This window comes from Trachemys scripta, chromosome 12, assembly GCF_013100865.1.
Source record: "Trachemys scripta elegans isolate TJP31775 chromosome 12, CAS_Tse_1.0, whole genome shotgun sequence".
In the NCBI taxonomy this organism is placed as follows: Eukaryota; Metazoa; Chordata; order Testudines; family Emydidae; genus Trachemys; species Trachemys scripta.
In genome coordinates, this window is record NC_048309.1 from 35263154 (window position 1) to 35283282 (window position 20129).

Genomic DNA, 20129 nt, shown 5'->3' on the forward strand with positions numbered 1-20129 from the left:
GGAAGAATCCCATGCACTGCTACAGACTAGGGACCGAATGGCTAGGTAGCAGTTCTGCAGAAAAGGACCTAGGGGTCACAGTGAACGAGAAGCTGGATATGAGTCAACAGTGTGCTCTTGTTGCCAAGAAGGCTAACGGCATTTTGGGCTGTATAAGTAGGGGCATTGCCAGCAGATCGAGGAACGTGATCGTTCCCCTTTATTCGACATTGGTGAGGCCTCATCTGGAATACTGTGTCCAGTTTTGGGCCCCACACTACAAGAAGGATGTGGAAAAATTGGAAAGAGTCCAGCGGAGGGCAACAAAAACGATTAGGGGGCTGGAGCAAATAACTTATGAGGAGAGGCTGAGGGAACTGGGATTGTTTAGTCTCCAGAAGAAAAGAATGAGGGGGGATTTGATAGCAGAATTCAACTACCTGAAGCGGGGTTCCAAAGAGGATGGAGCTTGTCTTTTCTCAGTGGTGGCAGATGACAGAACAAGGAGCAATGGTCTCAAGTTGCAGTGGGGGAGGTCTAGGTTGGATATGAGGAAACACTATTTCATTAGGAGGGTGGTGAAGCACTGGAATGCGTTACCTAGGGAGGTGGTGGAGTCTCCTTCTGTCATAACTATAAAGGGAAGGGTAACAGCTGTCCTGTGTACAGTACTATAAAACCCCTCCTGGCCAGAGACTCCAAAATCCTTTTCCCTGTAAAGGGTTAAGAAGCTCAGGTAACCTGGCTGGCATCTGACCTAAAGGACCAATAAGGGGACAAGATACTTTCAAATCTTGGGGGGGGAAGGCTGTTGTTGTGTTCTTTGTTTGGGAGTGTGTTCGTTCTCGGGACTGAGAGGGACCAGACATCAATCCACGTTCTCCACATCTTTCTAAACAAGTCTCTCCTATTTCAAACTTGTAAGTAAATAGCCAGGCAAGGCGTGTTAGTTTTCCTTTGTTTTTCTCAACTTGTAAATGTACCTTTTACTAGAGTGTTTATCTTTGTTTGCTGTACTTTGAACCTGAGACTAGAGGGGAGTCCTCTGAGCTCTTTAAGTTTGATTACCCTGTAAGGTTAATTTCCATACTGATTTTACAGAGATGATTTTTACCTTTTTCTTTAATTAAAAGTCTTCTTTTTAAGAACCTGATTGATTTTTCCTTGTTTTAAGATCCAAGGGGTTTGGATCTTGATTCAGCAGGAGTTGGTGAGAGGAAGGAGGGGAATGGTTAATTTCTCCTTGTTTTAAGATCCAAGGGGTTTGGATCTTGATTCACCAGGAGTTGGTGAGAGGAAGGAGGGGAATGGTTAATTTCTCCTTGTTTTAGATCCAAGGGGTTTGAATCTGTATTCACCAGGGAATTGGTGAAAGGTTTTTCAAGGTTTCCCAGGAATGGAATCCATTGAAATGGTGACAGCAGGACCAGAGCTAAGCTGGTAGTTAAGCTTAGAAGTTTTCATGCAGGCCCCTACATTTGTACCCTAAAGTTCAAAGTGGGGATCCAGCCTTGACACCTTCCTTGGAGGTTTTTAAGGCCCGGCTTGACAAAACCCTGGCTGGGATGATTTAGTTGGGAATTGGTCCTGCTTTGAGCAGGGGGTTGGACTAAATGACCTCCTGAGGTCCCTTCCAACCCTGATATTCTATGATTCTATGATACCACTGCACACATCCAAATGAAAGCAAAAGTTTCATTTTAGTTTGAAATTTTTCTCATGCAACATCACAAATTTTCATAAAAAATGACATTTTCCCATCAAATCTTTTGATTCCAGCAAACCCCCCCACTTTTTTTTTTTTTTTTTTTTTGTACCGTGACATTTCTTTCGACGGAAGAAAATTTTGATTCACAATTAAAGAAAAAAATTCATTTGGCTTGAAATTTTCTGATGACAAATGAAATAAATGAACAAGTACAAAATAGATTTTTCTCACTCATGTTTATTGCCAAAGGCTGAGGGGAGAGGGATTTCATTTCTGCCTTGCTGTGGACATCCTCTGTGACCATGGGTAACTCACCCCATCCCCCAGTCTGGGATTTTCAAGAGAGGGGAAGCTAGGGGCCCAATTCCCATAGAACTTTGCTGGGAGTTTGATGTCTGAGCCCCCCTCCGCCCCCCTACCCCCCGGATCCTTTGAATATTCCAGCCTCTGTGTGAAGTAAGCTTATTTTAAACAGTTATGGATCTTAAGGCTTGATTCCCAGTGGGACTCTGGCTTTTAGACCCTTAAAAATCTCTCCAATTCACCAAGACTGAATTTCGTGTGTAGGCTCCCTATCTGATGGGGAGAGATAGGTGCCTACAAATGGGATTCATAGAAGCCAGCAGGATGAACTCTCCCTGCCTACACTTGTGATGGGATGTGCCTCAGAGAGGGATGTGCCCTAAAGAAGTTACTGCCAGAAGTAGCTTGTAGCTCTTCTCTTAGGGCTGGGTTGGTTAGGAGGTCATGCAGGAGTATAAACAGATATAACTCATTTTTGGATCTGAAAATCCAATTTTGATACACATAGGGGGTAGGTCTTTTCAGAAAGCAGTGCCCATTTTTAACTAAATATTTTTCACTGAGGAGCAGTCTCTTTAGTACATTGAAAATATATAACTTGTTGGGAAAGAAAAAAAATCACAATATTCTTTGAAAAGTTACAAAAATATTTTTATTTTGAAATTTTTGAAAAAGAACTGTTTTCCTCTTATTGTAAAATGTTGTAATTTTCTTTTATCTACATTTCCATTTCTTTCTTTCCTTTTTTTTTGAGCAAAAAAGGTGGAAATGTAGAAAAATTAAAAACTAAATATAACTAGGAAAGAAACTTTCCTCTTTTCTTGAAAATAAAAATCTGGAAATTATGTGAAACAATTTTTAAATGTTATTTACATATTGTCAGTGAAAAGGACACGCTAAAAATATTCCAAGAAAAAATGTCTGCCTTTCCTATTTATAACTGTACTTTTAGATTCTAATTAGTAGAAAAAGCTAACGAAGATGAGTTTAGGTTAATTTATGAAGTTAAGAGGCAGAAATGGAAATATTATGTAGCAAAAATTCAAACCAATTCCTTGTGATGATAAGATCTCAGTATTATTCAATTATGAAGTCATATGGTAAATGCAGATAAGTGGTATATATGTATAAGGGAAAAAAGAATGAGCCATAAAGCACAAGTATCAGGGGATAGCCATGTGTCATAACTATAAAGGGAAGGGTAACAGTTGTCCTGTGTACAGTACTATAAAATCCCTCCTGGCCAGAGACTCCAAAATCCTTTTCCCTGTAAAGGGTTAAGAAGCTCAAGTAACCTGGCTGGCATCTGACCCAAAGGACCAATAAGGGGACAAGATACTTTCAAATCTTGGGGGGCGGGGAAGGCTTTTGTTTGTGCTCTTTGTTTGGGAGTTCGTTCGCTCTTGGGACTGAGAGGGACCAGAAATCAATCCAGGTTCTCCCCATCTTTCTAAACAAGTCTCTCCAATTTCAAACTTGTAAATAAATAGCAAGGCAAAGCATCTTAGTTTTACTTTGTTTTCTCAACTTGTAAATGTACCTTTTACTAGAGAGTTTATCCTTGTTTGCTGTACTTTGAACCTAAGACTAGAGGGGAGTCCTCTGAGCTCTTTAAGTTTGATTACCCTGTAAAGTTATTTTCCATACTGATTTTACAGAGATGATTTTTACCTTTTTCTTTAATTAAAAACCTTCTTTTTAAGAACCTGATTGACTTTTTCCTTGTTTTAGATCCAAGGGGGTTCAATCTGTATTCACCAGGAGTTGGTGGGAGAAAGAAGGGGGGATGGTTAATTTCTCCTTCTTTTAAGATCCAAAGGAGTTTGGATCTGTATTCATGAGGGAATTGGTGAAGGTCTCTCAAGGCTTCCCAGGGGAGGGAATCCATTGGGATGGTGGCAGCGGACCAGACCTAAGCTGGTAGTTAAGCTTAGAAGTTTTCATGCAGGCCCCTACATTTGTACCCTAAAGTTCAAAGTAGGGATACAGCCTTGACATGGTGGCAGAGGTGGGATTCATTTTAAACCCAAAAGCCAGTAAGATTTTTTTTTCCTTCTCTAGCTGCTTGGAAAGCAGAGCTGAAGGTAGATGCATATCTTATCTCTCCTTGCCTGAAGGCAGAGGTGTTAATTTTTTTTTAACAAGGTCCTTTGTTAAGAGAAGGGTTCAATTAATGAGCAAACAAATGACTGGTAAAAGGAATTTACAAGCTGAATTGTTTTTTTTTTTTTCTTTTTACATCCTCAGGAGTAGCTAGTTAGAAAGTCTCTGTTAACTCAGCAGCAGCCAGAGCTGAGTACATCCCAGTTTCAGTCAACTGCAGAGGGGGTGACCCAGCACAAGAAAACAGGAAAATGACTACCAAAGAAGGAGCTAAAAAAATAGAACTGGCCAAACTAGAAGCAGAAGAAAATGAAAGAAAACATCAGAGACTGCTTCAATTAAAAAAACTCAGGAAAAAAGCTGATGAGAGAGCGATGGAGCAGAGAGAAAGAGAAGAGAAAGCCAAAGAGGAGTCCCACAAGACAGAGATCGAGGAGAGAGAAAAAGAAAGGAAGCATGAACTGGAAGTAGCAAGGGCTAGGCAGGATGTACCAGCCAATCCTAACAACCCCTCTCCAGGTACCACTTCCCATCCCAGAAAATTCCCCACCTACAAGGCAGGCGATGATACTGAAGCCTTCTTAGAAAATTTTGAAAGGCCCTGCCTTGGATACAGCATCATTCCAGACCAGTACATGGTAGAGCTGAGGCCGCAGATTAGTGGACCCTTAGCAGAGGTGGGGGCTGAAATGCCTAAGGAACACATGAACAGTTATGAACTTTTTAAAAACAAGGCCAGAATCAGAATGGGGCTAACACCTGAGCATGCCCGTCGGCGGTTCAGAGCCCTAAAGTGGAAACCCGATGTGTCATTTACCCGACATGCCTACCACATTGGGAAAAATTGGGATGCCTGGATATCAGGAGCAAATGTTAAATCTACGGAAGAGTTGCCCTTCCTAATGCAAATGGAGCAGTTTTTAGAGGGTGTTCCTGAGGAAATAGAAAGATACATCCTAGATAGGAAGCCCAAAACTGTAACCGAGGCGTGGGAGATTGGAGCCAAATGGGCGGAGGTGACAGAAAAGAAAAAAACTAGTAGCAGTTGGAGCGAATATCAGAAGGGGCAAGCCGAAACAAAACCTTAGCACCGGGGACAACCCAAGGCCCCACCCACATCCCAAGGGAAACCCCAGATGCCTTCTAACCCCACCCCACCAGTCTCCACCAACCAATATCGCCCCAGTGATACCTTAGCAGGGCGATGTTTTAAATGTAATGAACTGGGACATATAAAGGCTCACTGCCCCAAGAACCCCAACCGATTACAGTTCATTACACCCCAATCACACCAAAGATCCCCAGACCCAGATGCCTCTCTCATACCCTCGGAGCGAAGAGAAACCTTGAGAGTGGGCGTAAAGAAGGTTATCGCTTGGAGGGACACTGGGACACAAGTGTCAACTATCCACCAATCCCTAGTGGACCCCAAACTCATCAACCCGGAGGCTCCAGTGACAATTCAACCCTTCGTGTCACAGTCTGTAACCTTGCCTACAGCCACATTGCATGTCCAGTACAAGGGCTGGTCAGGAATGTGGACTTTTGCAGTCTATGACAATTATCCCATTCCCATGCTGCTGGGGGAAGACTTGGCCAACCATGTGAAGCTAGCCAAGAGGGTGGGAATAGTCACCCGCAGCCAGGCTAAGCAAGCTTTCACCCCCATCCCTGTTCCTGAGCCATCCACCAGGGCCCCGTCTGTTACCAGAGACCCAAACAGAGGTGGTGGAACTGGATCCTCTGCCAACAACTGCAACAGCCGTAGTGGATCCAATCCCAGAGACCCAGCCAAAGCCAGTCCCAGAACCGGAACTGGCAACGCAACCAGCACCAGAACCATTGCCAGCACTGAGTCCAGCGCTTGCAAACCCATCTACAACTCCAATGCCAGAGGGCACCAGCGAGCCTGACCTGGCAGAAGCAGCAGATAACCCTACCCAAGAGGCTCAGCCAGAGCCTGAGATACCACATAGTGCACCAGCGGACAGCGGTTCACAGTCAATGGAAACAGCCCCAGCACCTGCATCGCTTCCAGAGGGACCAAGCCCCAGTCCACAGTCCAAGGAGGAACTGATGTCTCCAGCATCAAGGGAACAGTTCCAGGCCAAGCAGGAAGCAGATGACAGCCTTCAGAAAGCTTGGGCGGTGGTGCGGAGCACCCCACCGCCTCTCAGCTCTTCTAACAGATCCCGGTTTGTTACAGAACAAGGACTTTTATACAAGAAGACTCTTTCTGGTGGGCACCAGGAAGACTGGCATCCTCAAAGACAGTTGGTAGTTCCCACTAAGTATCGGGTAAAGCTCTTGAGTTTAGCCCATGATCATCCCAGTGGCCATTCTGGGGTGAACAGAACCAAAGACCGTTTGGGGAAGTCCTTCCACTGGGAGGGAATGGGCAAGGACGTTGCTAATTATGTCCGGTCTTGTGAGGTGTGCCAACGAGTGGGAAAGCCCCAAGACCAGGTTAAAGCCCCTCTCCAGCCACTACCCATAATTGAGGTCCCATTTCAGCCCGTAGCTGTGGATATTCTGGGTTCTTTCCAAAAGAAGACACCCAGAGGAAAGCAGTACGTACTGACTTTCATGGATTTTGCTACCCAATGGCCGGAAGCAGTACCCTTAAGCAACACCAGGGCTAAAAGTGTGTGCCAGGCATTAACAGACATTTTTGCCAGGGTAGGTTGGCCCTCCGACATCCTTACAGATTCGGGAACTAATTTCCTGGCAGGGACCATGAAAAACCTGTGGGAAGCTCATGGGGTGAATCGCTTGGTTGCCACCCCTTACCACCATGAAACCAATGGCCTGGTGGAGAGGTTTAATGGAACTTTGGGGGCCATGATACGTAAATTCGTAAATGAACACTCCAATGATTGGGACCTAGTGTTGCAGCAGTTGCTTTTTGCCTACAGGGCTGTACCACATCCCAGTTTAGGGTTTTCACCATTTGAACTTGTGTATGGCCGTGAGGTTAAGGGGCCATTACAGTTGGTGAAGCAGCAATGGGAGGGGTTTGCGCCTTCTCCAGGAACTAACATTCTAGACTTTGTAAGCAACCTACAAAGCACCCTCCGACACTCTTTAGCCCTTGGTAAAGAAAACCTAAAGGATGCTCAGGAAGAGCAAAAGGCCTGGTATGATAAACATTCCAGAGAACGGTCCTTCAACGTAGGACACCAAGTCATGGTCTTAAAGGCGCTCCAGGCCCATAAAGTGGAAGCATCCTGGGAAGGACCATTCACGGTCCAGGAGCGCCTAGGAGCTGTTAACTATCTCATAGCCTCCCCCACCTCCAACATAAAGCCTAAGGTATACCATGTTAATTCGCTTAAGCCCTTTTATTCCCGAGAATTAAATGTTTGCCAGTTTACAGCCCAGGAAACAGATGACGCAGAGTGGCCTGAAGGTGTCTACTATGAAGGAAAAAAGGATGGTGGCGTAGAAGAGGTGAACCTCTCCATGACCCTTGGACGTCTGCAGCGACAGCAGATCAAGGAGCTGTGCACAAGCTTTGCACCAATTTTCTCAGGCACTCCAGGACGGACAGAACGGGCATACCACTCCATTGACACAGGTAATGCTCACCCAATTAGAACCCCACCCTACCGGGAGTCACCTCATGCCAAAACTGCTATACAAAGGGAAATCTAGGACATGCTACAGATGGGTATAATCCGCCCCTCTAATAGTGCATGGGCATCTGCAGTGGTTCTAGTTCCCAAACCAGATGGGGAAATACGCTTTTGCGTGGACTACCATAAGCTAAATGCTGTAACTTGTCCTGACAACTATCCAATGCCACGCACAGATGAGCTATTGGAGAAATTGGGACATGCCCAATTCATCTCTACTTTAGACTTAACCAAGGGGTACTGGCAAGTACCACTAGATGAATCCGCTAAGGAAAGGTTAGCCTTCGTCACCAAGGCAGGGGTGTATGAATTCAATGTACTCCCTTTTGGGTTGCGAAATGCACCCGCCACCTTCCAAAGACTTGCAGATGGTCTCCTAGCGGGATTGGGAGAATCTGCAGTTGCCTACCTCGATGATGTGGCCATTTTTTCTGATTCATGGGCAGAGCACCTGGAGCACCTGGAAAAAGTCTTCGAGCGCATCCAGCAGGCAGGACTAACTGTTAAGGCTAAAAAGTGTCAAATAGGCCAAAACAGAGTGACTTACCAGGGGCACCAGGTGGGTCGAGGAACTATAAATCCCCTACAGGCCAAAGTGGATGCTATCCAAAAGTGGCCGGTTCCAAAGTCTAAGAAACAGGTCCAATCCTTCTTAGGCTTGGCTGGATATTATAGGCAGTTTGTACCCCACTACAGCCAAATCGCCGCTCCACTGACAGACCTAACCAGAAAGAAACAGCCAAATGCAGTTCGGTGGACTGATGAGTGTCAAAAGGCCTTTAATCAGCTTAAGGCAACACTCATGTCTGACCCTGTGCTAGGGCCCCAGACTTTGACAAACTGTTCCTAGTAATCACAGATGCGTCCGAGCGAGGCATGGGAACAGTTTTAATGCAGGAAGGACCGGATCAAGAATTCCATCCTGTAGTGTTTCTCAGCAAGAAACTGTCTGAGAGGGAAAGCCACTGGTCAATCAGCGAAAAGGAATGCTACACCATTGTGTACGCGCTGGAAAAGCTACGCCCATATGTTTGGGGACGGCGTTTCCAACTACAAACAGACCATGCTGCGCTACAGTGGCTTCATACCGCCAAGGGAAATAACAAAAAACTTCTTCGGTGGAGTTTAGCTCTCCAAGATTTTGATTTTGAAATACAACACATTTCGGGAGCTTCTAACAAAGTGGCTGATGCACTCTCCCGGGAAAGTTTCCCAGAGTTAACTGGTTAATAATTGTTCTTGGAAAGAAACAGATTGTTAGTTTTTATATAATCAGTAGTATGTCTAAAGGTACATGTGTCTTATTAACTCTGTTTTCTCCTAGAACTCCAGGAAGAAATCACAGCCCAGTGTAGAACCGAATGTCCAACACTATCTGTGATTTGGAGGGCGTGTCATAACTATAAAGGGAAGGGTAACAGCTGTCCTGTGTACAGTACTATAAAATCCCTCCTGGCCAGAGACTCCAAAATCCTTTTCCCTTTAAAGGGTTAAGAAGCTCAGGTAACCTGGCTGGCATCTGACCCAAAGGACCAATAAGGGGACAAGATAGTTTCAAATCTTGGGGGAGGGGAAGGCTTTTGTTTGTGCTCTTTGTTTGGGAGTTCGTTCGCTCTTAGGACTGAGAGGGACCAGACATCAATCCAGGTTCTCCCCATCTTTCTAAACAAGTCTCTCCTATTTCAAACTTGTAAATAAATAGCCAGGCAAGGCGTCTTAGTTTTACTTTGTTTTCTCAACTTGTAAATGTACCTTTTACTAGAGTGTTTATCCTTGTTTGCTGTACTTTGAACCTAAGACTAGAGGGGAGTCCTCTGAGCTCTTTAAGTTTGATTACCCTGTAAAGTTATTTTCCATACTGATTTTACAGAGATGATTTTTACCTTTTTCTTTAATTAAAAACCTTCTTTTTAAGAACCTGATTGATTTTTTCCTTGTTTTAGATCCAAGGGGGTTGGATCTGTATTCACCAGGAGTTGGTATGAGAAAGAAGGGGGGATGATTAATTTCTCCTTGTTTTAAGATCCAAAGGGGTTTGGATCTGTATTCACGAGGGAATTGATGAAGGTCTCTCAAGCTTCCCAGGGGAGGGAATCCATTGGGATGGTGGCAGCGGACCAGACCTAAGCTGGTAGTTAAGCTTAGAATTTTTCATGCAGGCCCCTACATTTGTACCCTAAAGTTCAAAGTGGGGATACAGCCTTGACACCGTGTTAGTCTGTATCCACAAAAACAACAACAACAACAAGGAGTCCGGTGGCACCTTAAAGACTAACAGATTTATTTGGGCACAAGCTTTCGTGGGTAAAAAAACCCCACTTCTTCAGATGCATGGAGTGAAAATTACAGGTGCAGGCATTATAAAGCACAAGAAAGTCTGTATTCCCCTATTGGAACTATCTATAGCCATTTCTTCACCACAATCAGTACATTAGTTATGATACATAGTTTATTGAAAAGATATTTTATCGGAGAAGATATTGATTTTCATGTTTCAAAGTATCAGCCGTGTTAATCTGTATCCGCAAAAAGAACAGGAGTACTCGTGGCACCTTAACACATTTATTTCAGCATAAGCTTTCATGGGCTACAGCTCACTTCTTCAGATGCATAGAGTGAAACACACAGACAGAAGATATTTATACATACAGAGAACATGAAAAGGTGGAAGTACGCATACCAATTGTAAGAGGCCAATCAATTGAGATGAGCTATCAGTAGCAGCAGAAGAAAAAACTTTGAAGTGATAATCGAGATGACTCATAGAAGGTGTGAGGAGAACTTAACATGGGGGGAAAAATTCAATTAGTGTAATGACCCAACCATTCCCAGTCTCTGTTTAGACCTAAGTTAATTGTGTCTAATTTGCATATTAATTCGAGTTCAGCAGTCTCTCTTTGGAGTCTGTTTTTGAAGTTTTTTTGTTGCAAAACTGACCTTCAAGTCTGTCACTGAGTGATTAGAGAGGTTGAATTGTTCTCCCACTTGTTTTTTGAATGTTATGATTCCTGATGTCAGATTTGTGTCCATTTATTCTTTTGCATAGAGACTGTCCAGTTTGGCCAATGTATATGGTAGAGGGGCATTGCTGGCACATGATGGCATATATCACATTGGTAGATGTGCAGGTGAACGAGCCCCTGATGGTGTGGCTGATGTGGTTAGGTCCTATGATGGTGTCACTTGAATAGATATGTGGACAAAGCTGGCATCGGGCTTTGTTGCAAGGATGGGTTCCTGGGTTAGTGTTTTTCATGGATTTTTCATTACTTGAAATCATTAATAGAAAAATTTCAGCTAGCAATTCTCAGTGTCAAAGCCCCATCTGATGGAAGCCAGTTAGGGAGATGCCCCCATTTCCTCCAGCTGGGGATCTGGCCCATTTACCGGCATGGAGCTATGTCTTATTCACACCGACTGCTTTTTTTTAACTAATATGGAAGTTCTGGGCCTCAGTCCATTATACATTTGTGAGCACAAATTCTCATGACTGCGCACCCTTTGATCTCTTTTGACCTCAGACTCATTTTGAAGCCTCATACGTCTGCTCTCTGATACATCACGGAGTTCAGAGTTTTTAACACAAATGTACATTATAAGACAAATTATGTCTCTATTCCCTTCCATGAGAACAGCATTCTGCTCATCAGTCGCCAGATGGCCTTCTTCATCTCGGCATTTCTCAGCATGTAGATCATTGGGTTCAGCATTGGGGTGATTACAGTGTAAAGGACCGAGACCACCTTGTCCAGGGTGAACTGTTTGAAGGGCTGAGTGTAGATGAAGACACGGGGTATGACTTATAAACACAACATGATAATCTGGGTCCCACAGGTGGACAGAGCCTTGCGCTTCCACTCTGTGACATATGTCCTGATCTTGACTAAGATGACGGAGTAGGAAATAAGCAGAATGATAAATAGTATTAGGATCACTACCCCATTATTGAAGATCATCTGCAGTTCGACCAGATGACTTTCAAGGCATGTCAGTCTGATGACCTGTGGGACATCACAACAGAAACTGTCAATGGCATTTGGACTACAGAATGGTAATTGAAAGAGTGAGCAGAGTGAACAAATCCACCCAGCCATGCCAGCACCACTAGCCACACACACACACCTCGGTTCATGATAGTTGAGTACCACAACGGTTTATAAATGGCCATGTATCGATCAAGTGTCATGCTCAAAAGTATAATGACATTGCATCTCCAATGAAGTGGAAGAAGAAAATCTAGCGGATGCACTTATTGAAGGAGATGGTTTTATGCTGGGTGAGGAGACCTGAGAGCAATGTTGGAGCATTTACTGATGACTCACTGAAATCTAAGAAAGCCAGGTTGGCCAGCAGGAAGTACGTGGGAGTGGCCAGTGATCACGGTGGTGATGATGGTGAAGTTTCCCAGCCAGGTTGTCAGGTAGACTATGGAGAAGATGATGAAGAGGAATCGCTGCAGCTCAGGACTTTGGGTGAGGCCCAAGAGGACAAATTCTGTCACAGGGGTGGTGAGGTTCTTCGTTTCCATTTGTGAACCTCAAAATGCACCTGCAGAGGGAAGAGTATTGATAATTGTTATGATGTAATCCCAGTGAATTACTGATATTAAATGAACATTAACTCCACCTTTACAAAAAGACATGTTTGGCAATTTCCCTTGTTTGCTAAATTCCACGCTTTGTTCTCAGCCCTAACGGTGCGTAACTCTGCTTCAGCAGAACTTACGAGCTCCACTAGTGGTCATCTCCAGCCCTGGGGTCCTTGGGAGTGAAAAGGAGTGATCTACTCACCCAGACAAGCCCTCTGCTAACCACTGTCTCCATTCACCTCCAAATGATTGAGGATGGGTAGGGGAAGTCCAAGCTCACAGCTGATCAATCTTCTCCCAACAGTCCAGGGAAGGGGACCTGGTTCCAAAGAGGAGACACCCCCAGAAATCTTCCCCTTATACCATATCAGCCCCATTCACTAAGACTGGTGCTAACATCAAAGGCTCTCTGAAATCCCCTTGAGCTTAACTAAGAAGTTGCTATTTCAGAGCTTTGGGGATCCCGTCACAAGGGGAAGCATTGCAAGTTTCATGAAGTCTTTCATTTGGTTCATGTTTATTTTTTAGCAACCCCAACTCAACAGGCTTTGGAAATTAAACAGAGTTTACTGGAGTTCAAAGATTCATAGATTTCAAGGCCAGATGAGACCACTGTGATCATATACTCCAGCGGTCCCCAAACTTTTCATGTCATGTCCCTCCCCTTACCCATATCCGCCCCCACCCCCAGGAGGTGCGGTCGGGAGCGAGACTACTGATTCACTGTGTGACCATGGCAATTCATCTCACTTCTCTGTGACTCAGTTCAATGATTGGCTTTGAAGATTAGGAAAAAGATTAAGGTGATGATCGTTGGTTTCAGAGTCTTTCAGGAGAACTTCACCCACGATCTTTTAGTTCCATCATCAATATAATGGAAGTAGTACTTAATTTTTAGTACTTAATTGTCTAGAGCCCAGGGCCCCATTGTGGCAGATACAGTAGAAAATCTCTACTCCTTAGAGCTTACAGTCCAAATGTTAGACTATTCACTGCTATAAAACTTTGTTAACACAAAGTTAAAGCTGACTGGCAGTGTCTCATAGGCCTCTAGAATGTCAAATGCTCCTATACCTTTGAGAACAAGGTACTACAGCCCCATCACCTTAACTCTGCCCCTGGAGTTGGCAAGAACCACTGGAAATATACTGTAAACATGGTTCAGTCAGGGCTGCTCTATACTAAGCAGCCACAAAGGATGTCTAAGCAAATGTGCCGTTTCATCTGGTGTTGATTGTCCCCCCATTTAATCTATATTATTATCATTAATGTGCTAGTCCAAAGGGATAGGTCTACATGGCAGCAGAGAGTGACCCTCTCAACCATGGTACACAGGCTTGTGCCAGAAAGGCTCGCACAAGTGAGTTTGGACCAAGGGGATCTCCTACTAATCTCCTTGCTTCCAAGGCTATCTTGTGACTGTGAGTTCCACTGGTCAATTGTTAGTGGATGGTGATCTATAAGTATTGTATATTGTTATTAAAGTCTCTCAGTAATTAAAGTCTCTCAAGAGCAAAAGTTTAACTGAAACCCCAGTATTTGAAAGTATAGAAAGGAACTATTAAGACCCCAAAGTGACCTCATGAAATACATACTATATTCCCATCCTAGGCTGAGAAATTTCCTGAAGGCAAATTTTACAGTCCAAGATTTGCTGCTAGATCTAGAAGCAAAAGCACATGGGATAATAGAAGTCATGATCCTCCTCACAATTAAACTGGTTTCACACTGATCAAATTCCTTTGACTTCGGTGGAGTTACTCCTGATTTACACTGCAGTGAATCAGAGGAGAATCAGAATCTAAGGGCCAGATTTTCAAAGGTATTTAAGCACCTCATGGGATTTTCAAGAGCACTTGGGCACCTAACACCCATTGATTTAAATACCTTTAAACCCCTGGCTCTGAGTATCTTCTTCCTAGTGTATGAATACTTTCTCTGCCCCTTTTCAAACTCTTCAGCTTCCTGATCTGGAATGGTCCCTGAGTGTGAACTAATTCCTCCCACAAGACACACATATCGGCCTTTTTAGAATTCTGTTTGATCACAGCCTATGGAAACTGAGGTCAAAATTGGCTGAGCCAGGTTGGTTGCATCTTAATACTGGGAGGATGGTAGGAGATAGATTGATAGATAGATAGATAGATAATGTATCTATCCTCTTCTCTGTATCAATAATATATCAGTGTGGTATCTAAACTATACATGTTATTACAGTTTGTTCCTCAAATATGAGAGTGTTTTGTTTATCTCGCCAGTCATCTTTTACTCCATAAAAACTCCCATGACCATCACTGAGAGCTTTGCCTGAATAAAACTAAGTACTTCAAGATTTGTCTCAAATATTTTTCTCATTGAAGATGTTGTTTCTTTTCTTAATTGGGAGCTTAAGTGTATGTTTGTTTGCAACTCTCTTTTGAAAAGGAGAAAAAATATAGCCTCATAAGCATAGCACTGGATTTCTTTTCATCTTCAGGAATGTGAGTTCCATTCCTGTACATTTGATATATTTTATACCCTTTTATCTAATGAGTGAACTGTGCCTACACCAAAGCTGGGGAATAATTATTTAGGGTGAGAAATAGAAACAGTGGGGCAAAATTAAGAAATGGGAAATGCATGCTGAATATCATGAATAATTTGAAATATCTATTTATCTATCTAAGAGATAAGGTGAGTGAAATAATATATATTATTGTACCCACTTCTATTGGCTAGAAGAGAAGCTTTCGAGCTTACAGAGAGCTTTTCTTCCAGCCAGCGAGGTCAATTGAACAACTCACAGTACCCAGTTAAACACATTCATAGGTCTTTGTTGGATTGGAACCTTAGATTGTAAGTTCTTTATGGCAGACCGCTTTGTTTTTGTTCTGTGTTTATGTAGCACTTAGCACCATGGGATCCTGATCTTTCCTGACAGATGGAGAGGAAACTGTGAAAGAAAGAAAGAAGGGGCTATGTGTTAAAATGTGTCTGTATGACAGAGAGAATGAGAAGGCATTTTGTGTTCTCTGAACATCTGTCTCACTCAGACAAGGGCTATGTGCCACCAGCCTCCTGTCCCACCAGCCACCCAACAGATTCTGCAATCTAAGAGTTACAGACCTGAATTAGGAAGGCAGGAAAAGCCCCAGGTCTATCCATAGCTAAAGGGGTTGGGTGTTGATAAACCTGACCATTACTGGTAGAGCATTTAAGGAAACCAAGGACTGTGTAAACATGGTGACTGGATTGCAGTTACCTTCTCACCTGTAGAGGCCATCCTATTAGCTATGGTTGAGCCACATTGGCAGGATAGTTTATGTGGTGGTGGAGGAGAACTGCTCTGTCTTCTGAGCCCTTTTGCGCACTACTAAGAGCACTAGATCTGGTCAAAGAAACAAAAGGCGCGCGGAAAAGTTTTCCTGTTGAAAAATACATGTTCGTCAAAACCAATATTTTCCATGGGAAAATGTCCTATTTTGGTTTTCCTACAGGAGTTCGTTTTCATTTTGAATCAATTTTTTGGGGAAAACTGACTAAAAGGTCTTTTTTTTTAAAAAATGAAAATGAAAAAAGTATGCGGCATTTTCAATCAAAATGAAATTTAAATGTTCACTTGGCTCTTAAATGCCAATTCGAAACAAGAATGTTCAGTTTAAATCAGTTTGAAACTTCCTGTGGGACAAATGAATTTGTTTCATTCAGAATTCCTGACCATCTGTACTGATCAGTACTCCATATCTGGCTCTTATAGTTTGGGACTTGAGGGCACCACCAACAACAAAATTAGTAGGCATCTCTCTCTGTCCCTTTCTCTGTCTGTCTCTCTCTCCTCTCATTTTGTTGTCTTTTCCTCTCTCTCTCTCCCCCCACTCCCTCCCCAGGTGAGCACTTCCTGCAGAGGTAACAATGAAGAACCAGAACACATCTGTGACCAAATTCATCCTCCTGGGATTCCCTGGCATCCATAGCTTCCAAGGCCACCTCTTCATAGCCTTTCTAAGCTCCTATGTGGTCACCTTGATGGGCAACCTCCTCATCATGGCATTGGTCTGGGCTGACTATCGCCTCCGCACCTCTATGTACCGCTTCATTCCAACCTCTCCCTCCTGGATCTCCTACTCACCAGTACGGTCATGTCCAAGATGTTGGCCAACATGGTGAGTGAGAGGAACACCATTTCCTTCACCAGCTGCATTGCCCAGGCCTACTTCTACTTCCTGGTGGGCTCTACAGAGTTTTTCTTCCTCACTGTCATGTCCTTCGACTGCTACTTGGCCATCTGCTACCCACTGCAATATGACACCCCCATCAGCACTCACATCTGCTTACGGCTAGTGACTGCCTCATGGATATGGGGGTTCCTAGCCTTGCTTCTTCCCACCATCTTGGTGGCCCGACTGCCATATTTTGGCCCCAACGTCATCAATCACTTCTTCTGTGACATGACGCCGTTGCTCAAGCTTTCTTGCTCTGACACATGGACCGTCAAGGTGGTGGAATTCGCTGTGTCAGCCTTGCTTCTCCTGGGATCACTCCTAGTGATGGTGGTATCCTACACCTTCATCATCATTACAGTGCTCAGGATCCCCTCTCCCAAAGGCCGCCAGAAGGCCTTCTCCACCTGCACCTCACACATTATTGTAGGGATGTTCTTTTATGTGGGCTCCATCTTCATCTATGTCCAACCCAGGAAAAGCCATTCCTTGGACCTCAACAAAGTGGCCAACGTCCTGAACACCGTGGTGATGCCATTACTGAACCCATTCATCTACAGCCTGAGGAACAAGAAGGTCAAAGAGGCCTTGAGAGACTCCCTCGAGGAATCTGTATTCCATCAAGGAGCCCCACTGGGTTTCTAAGATGGGAAATTGTATAAAAAGTGAGAGGTAAATTTTTCAAAATAAGAACATATGAACGGCCAGACTGGGTCATACCAAAGGTCCGTCTAGCCCAGTTTCTTGTCTTCTGACAGCAGCCAATGCCAGATGCCCCAGAGGGAATGAACAGAACAAGTAATCATCAAATGATCCATCCCCTGTTGCCCATTCCCAGCTTCTGGCAAACAGAGCCTAGGGACACCATCCCTGCCCATCCTGGCTAATAGCCATTGATGGATCTATCCTCCATGAATCTATCTAGTTCTTTTTTGAAACCTGTTATAGTATTGGCCTTCACAACATCCTCTGGCAATGAGTTCCACATCTTGACTATGCATTGTGTGAAGAAATACTTCCTTTTGTTTGTTTTAAACGTGCTGCCTATTAAAATCAACTAAATGACTTAGAAGCCAAAGTCCCATTTTCAAAAGTGTTTTAGTCACTCAGTGTGACACTCTCCAGGGTACAATTTGGACTGCTGGATGGCTGTGTCCTCTCAATATTCCAGCCTGGGGCGCTTTTTATACTGCTTTGCTGTGTTAGCTTCCACTCCTGGCTAGTTCACTCTAGCATGCAAAAATCACTCCCAGCTATACTGTATGAGTGCTATAACCAGTCACTTATGAATTACATACAGGGAGACAGCAGCAAATTCCCAGACCTTCCCCCAGAAATGTGCATCTTCTATTGCCAAGCACCCACTGGACTAGACAAGCTCAGATAAAGTCTGTCATTTCATCAATGGAAAATGATATGTACAAATCTTGTTATCTCTAGTGGAGATTCCTAACACATCAATCCAAACACACGCTGGTTTAGCTAAAAAAATAAAAACAAGTTTATTAACTCTAGAAAGATAGATTTTAAGTGATTACAAGTAATGAGGCATAAAAGTCAGAATTACTTACAACGCAAATAAAAAGATAAAATGCAAGCTAAAGGCCTAAGATAACATGCTAAGTGAACTTAAAAGCAAAAGGTTTTATCTCCCTATAAGCATACAGAGGTGTGTACTGGCTGAAAAGCCTCCCAGCTAAAACTTCTTCCCCAGTTCAAAGATGTTTCCTTTGTCTTTCAAGCAATGTAGCTGCTGTGCGTGGGAGGAGAGAGGTGATTTGTGTTGTGTGTGTCCTCCATTCTTATATCCTTCTCCCCTCTTTGAGGATTATCTCCAGCTGGGGTTCAGGTGACAGCCAATCTGTTTACATGGGACCTCCGGCTGTTTTCATTGTGAATATGTAAAGTTATCACTCACACCCTTCTTCCAGCCAAAGAATGGTCACTTAACTAAGTGATAGCCCACTTGACTTTGTTGATACCTGTCTGGGGTGCCAGTGTATCTTTGTCCCTGAAAAACTGTTTTGGGCCAACCTTTCTAACTTTGGAACATGTTACAGCAGTGTTATACAGTAGAGTCTTATAACTTTACATAGAATGTTGCCACACATAGTTTACCTGGACAATAATGTTCAGCAGATTATGAGTTTTCATTGTTCTACAGCTGGGGGACAAGAAAAGCCCCCTATTATTCAGCACTTAGGCTGTAATCAGACAGCACATTTGCATTTGTGAGAACTGAATCCCAGCCAGCCTTGGTTGGAGACGCTGTCTAAGGCTTGGGGTGGGATCCGTCAAGGTCTAGTCTCTATGATGCGTGTATTAACTTTGTTTGACATGGAACCCTTCTGTTTCCATTGGCCTCACTCACTAGCTCCTGAGTCTTGACTTCTGACAATAAATGTCTGATTGTTTCCCCCATAACTAGCTCTCAGAGTTGCGGGATTGTCCGAAGAGCTGAGCTGAATCAGACAAGCTGGGTTGTGCATGGCTCCCTGGGGACAGTAGCTCTGGTGTTTCTGTGAGTGTCCCACAGAAAAAGGGCTGGATGCTGCAGGGGAACACTCCAGCGAGGCTCGGGTAGTGGGGTGCACCTATTGCTAACCTGCCAGGCGGAGTGAGGGCTGGCAGAGCCCAGAGGAGGTAGTTTGGCTGGCCTTGGGGACAGGGACAGCTCCAGGCACCAGCTTAGCAAGCAGATCCTTGGGGCGGCCACTCCAGAGGGGAGGGGGGCGGCAATTCGGACCTCCCGCCGAATTGCTGCTGAAGTGCCGCAGATCGCAATTGCGGCTCCTTTGTGTGTGTGTGTGTGTGTGTGTGTGTGTGTGTGCTGCTTGGGGCGGCAAAAACCCTGGAGCCGGCCCTGCTTGGGGAGCTGGCAGGTCTCCCTCTCATGGGAGGCAGGAAGAATTACAAGGGGACTCACAGCCTTGGGCACCCCGAGAACAATCCCAGCCAGTGTAGCTATCTCCCTTTGCGAAGAGGAATGAGCTCCACCAGCACAAAGCACCTCCATACTGGGACAGCTGCCCCCAGGCTGAGTTTGTGGGATGGACACAGAGCAGATGTGGGGCCGGGTGCTCCATGGGGCCCTGTTTGCCGGGTGTTTACCCTATAACTGCTGCAATGGATGGACAAACAAGCAGGAAGAGCGAGGGACAGTCCTGGGCAAATGCTAGAAGGTGAGGAAGGGACCATGCCTGGGCTGTTGGCTGGGAAGATCTAACCTCGGCAGCCAACTTGCATCCAGCAGGGCCAAAGCCCAGGAAGGCAGCAGAACCGAAGGACTGGAGGGGTTTCCAAAGGGACCCCCCACCAAGAAATGGGTTTGGGGGAACCAGACTGACACATGGGGACCTTCTGGGGGTATCTGAATAAGCCAGGCGTGCCTAGGTGCCCATCAAGGCATGGGAGGGATTTGGCTGAGCCAGACTGTGTGGTTTTAAACACCTTTCTCAAAATGCTTTGTTTCTACTTTTAAAATCAACCAGACTGAGGTAAGGCGGTTGCATGTGAGTCACTGAATTCACTGATCCCCAACTCCATCAGGGATGAGCAGCAGGCCCCAAACCCAAGCATGCTGGCTAAGCACAGTGAACTCCTACCCCTAACAG

The 20129-nt window shown here is 44.5% G+C and overlaps 2 pseudogenes; one reads left to right on the top strand and one right to left on the bottom strand.

Annotated features, from left to right (window-relative positions):
* Positions 1–11333: 11333 nt before the first annotated feature.
* On the bottom strand, positions 11334–12256 carry LOC117885708 (annotated as a pseudogene).
* Positions 12257–16207: 3951 nt separating this feature from the next.
* LOC117885362 lies at positions 16208–19893 on the top strand (annotated as a pseudogene).
* The last annotated feature ends 236 nt before the right edge of the window (positions 19894–20129 follow it).